This window comes from Octopus bimaculoides, chromosome 3 (assembly GCF_001194135.2).
Source record: "Octopus bimaculoides isolate UCB-OBI-ISO-001 chromosome 3, ASM119413v2, whole genome shotgun sequence".
NCBI lineage: Eukaryota > Metazoa > Mollusca > Cephalopoda > Octopoda > Octopodidae > Octopus > Octopus bimaculoides.
This window is the reverse complement of record NC_068983.1, coordinates 167,300,473-167,304,120: the sequence shown is the minus strand read 5'-3', so window position 1 is coordinate 167,304,120 and position 3,648 is coordinate 167,300,473. Positions and strand designations below refer to the sequence as shown.

Sequence of the window (3,648 nt, the reverse complement as noted above, 5' to 3'; positions counted from 1 at the left end):
GCCGTTTGAAAAGTATTTCTAGAAAATTTCATTGAGAAAAAACCATTTTCCTAAAAGTTATGGGGGAAAAGCTCGGACCTAATGAATTTTCCAAGGTCCTCTCCCCACCCTCCCGTTGCTTTGCGCGCATTTTTTTTTTCCATATTCGTTTCCTACACATTTTTTTACACCCATTCCAGTATGGGGGGGGGGGTCATTTCCGGGTCAAGATGTAAACATTAACTAAAATTAATAAACACGAAAACTGAAAAAATTAAACATCGTATTGAATCTGATAACATCTTTATAACAAATCATACGATTCCTATTGAGGGGGCCAAACGTCCCCAATGTGTTGAAGTATTGAATCAAAAAGGATCTAACTCTTTTAATCCAATCTCTTGTCACATTAACCCAACTTTTTAATGGGGGTGAGATAACCAAAAAGTGCCAACAGTTATAAGCCAACATCTGCAGGAATGACATGAACAAGGAGAATTCCAGAAAAGCTGACGTTCAAGGGAGGAAGAACTGGACCATGTAGTTAGAGGGAAGTTGGAACATATGTATGATGTGTTTAGGCACTTTAGATTATTTGACAGGTGTAACGTTGGTGGTGTTGGATGGACTCTCTCTAACCCAACAAACAATCGGTTAATTCATAAAAATGGCGGCCACAAACAATAGAAACACAGAAAGCTACACCAATGCCAGAACGGGACGACACTGCATAGTGCCAAAGATCCCAGCAATGCCATCGCGCTTCAGGACCAGTTACTGCAACAGTTTGGGTTTCAGGGGCCCACAGCTTTTTAATACTCTCCCAAAGAGCCTGAGGAACCTGCACAAAGTAGATGTAGAGGTTTTTAAATCAAAGCTGGACCTCTTCCTGTCGATAGTCCCAGATGAATCTAGGGACGGGATTCTGGGTTTCATTACTTGCTAAAAGTAGCAGCCAAATCTCACTCAGGTCATTCTCTACCATCTTAAGAAATACAATATATATATATATATATATATATATATATATATATATATATTGACTAATGTAGTCTTAAGTTTACTGTTTGAATAAAATATGGTAGGGTTACAGCGGGAACGTCTTTGGTCGTAGAACGACTTGAATAGGGGCGACTTGGACCTAAGCAACAATAATGGTTTCCGACTGCGGCACAAGGCCAGCAATTTTAAGGAGAGGAGTAGTCGATATTATTTCATTGATAGGGGAGTGATAAAAGGTAAATATGTCCTCAGTAGATTTTGAACTCAGAAAATAAAACAACTCTAACAACTCTGCCGCAAAGCATTTTAACCGATGATCTCAAGATTCTGCCAGCTTTTGTCGCCTCCTTCTAAGCAATTATAGAAACGAACAGTAATGCATATCTTCTTCAAGAAACCTTATTTTAAAAAATAATTCTATTGAGAAAATGAGTATTTTTACCTGGAAGGATTTACTGACAGTAACAATCTCAACTTGGTTCGAGTTCCAAAAGGGTCAAAGGAGTCGGTCACAGAAAGACTTCATCTTCATATATCGGCGACACATCTGCTGCACAGAAATTGGTTGACAGTTTAGTGGGGAAGTTAAAAATGACAGCGAAATGGTTGGATGTGACGACTGTGGGAGTCGATAAGTTCAAAAAGAGACCTAATAAAACCCCTTAATTTTCTTTACATTCCATTCTGCCGCCTTTGTGTGTAGTCGTACCTTCGAGCAATATCTCAAATATTACAGAAATAACAGCTGAGGTAGTCTTATGTACTGTATTTGGCAACGAAGACCTGAAGGACCATTTCACGTCGACGTATGTTAGCTGCCACGGTTACATGTGGGCAATGTGATAACTGGTAATGGTTATTGAGGTGTACAGAAAGAGCCGGCAGAAAATGGTGCGTGATGGCAATGGCACCCGTCGAAGAACTGTGGATTGTTTACATGACATTATGGGATGTCACTGTCATCACTTCCGGTCACATTTATTTTTAAACCGCCGAACTTATTCCTATCCAGGAAGAAAACATCAAAATTCAATAGTGACCTCGTCCTACCATAAGTCTAACGTGGAGTAGACCACGTTAGACTTATGTGTTCTGGCCTCTCACGCAGTACATCCAGTAGCATGACATGAGCTAGAGAACGGTGTCCTCCTTAATATATATATATATATATATTAAGGAAACCGTTATATATATATATATATATATATAAATTTAGTAAATGGAGTAAAACGCAAATGTTAAATGAAAATAACAATATGTTAAATGGAAATAAAAGAATTCATTTAACATATGCGTTTCACTCCATTTACTAAATTTATATATATACTCAAGTACCCAAAATAACAGAGAGTTTCTACCTCATAAACAGGAGTTACACCACAGTCATTTTGTGATCTTTGCTACTCTGGTATCTATTAACTAATTTATTTTGTCCGAGTTAATTATTAACTTAGAGAAAATAAATACATATAATAAAATATATATATATATATATACACACACACACACACTAGTAGAGATACCCGACGCTGCTCGGGATTAAAATGGCATAGTTTTTTTTATTGCTTTAATTGTTTCGGTCATGGGACTGCGGCGATGCTGGAGCACCGATTTTAGTCGAAAAAATCGACCCTAGGATTTATTCTTTGTAAGCCTAGTACTTATTCTATCAGTGTCTTTTGCCAAACGGTCAAGTTACGGGAATGTAAACACAGAAACATCGGTTTTCAAGCGATGGTGAGAGTACGGCCACACACACATACATAAATATATATACATACATACATACATACATAATACACACACACACACACACATATATATATATATACAAGGGTTTAGACAAAATAATGGAAACACCTTAAAATTTCAAACAAATTAATTTTAATATGAGGTAGGACTGCCTTTGGCAGTAATTACAGCTTAAATTCTACGAGGTATGGACTCGTACAAAGTTTGAATTGTTTCCAGAGGAATTTTTGTCCATTCTTCAGCTAAAACACTCTCCAGTTCTTGTAGTGATGATGGTGGAGGATATTGACTCTTTAATTGTTTTTCTAAAATGCATCATAAATGTTCAATAATATTGAGATCTGGGGACTGTGGTGGCCAGATAAGATGTTCAACTTTACTAGAATGTTCCTCGTGCCATTCAGTAACAACTTTAGCTGTGTGAATTGGTGCATTATCATTCTGAAAGATTGCGTTTCCCTCCAGAAACAGTTCTGCAACCACAGAATGAATTTGATCAGATAAAATGCTTAAATAGGCTTGACTATTAATTCTGCCATGAAGGGAATCCATTGGGCTGGTGGATTTCCAAGATATAGCCCTCCATCCTCCATGTTTAACGGTTGGAAGAAGGCAGTCTGGGTCAAATGCTTCTTTTGGCTGTTTCCACACGTATACTCAACCGGTGGTCAGAAATAACGTAAAGGATGACTCGTCTGAGAAAATAGCATTCTTCCACTGCTCTAGGGACCAATTCTGTAGGTTTTTATTCCACTTTAAATGCATTGCAACGTTTGTTTTTTAGAGAAGTGGTTTTCTGATTGCAGCCCTTCCGTGAAATCCGGCTTTGTGCAGCTCCCAGCAAACAGTTTTTGTGGAAACTGGGTTCTCGAGGTGGTCGTTAAGCTCTGCAGTAATTTTGAGAGCTGTACTTTT

The 3,648-nt window shown here is 37.9% G+C and overlaps 1 long non-coding RNA gene across 1 annotated transcript in view; it reads right to left on the bottom strand.

Moving 5' to 3' along the window:
- The window catches only part of LOC106874690 (uncharacterized), a 25,529-nt gene extending 23,373 nt beyond the window's left edge, over positions 1-2,156 (bottom strand). The window contains exon 1 of the long non-coding RNA XR_001410034.2: positions 1,424-2,156. This is a non-coding gene — a long non-coding RNA (uncharacterized LOC106874690). The remainder of the gene's footprint in view (positions 1-1,423) is intronic.
- Between the last annotated feature and the right edge of the window lie 1,492 nt (positions 2,157-3,648).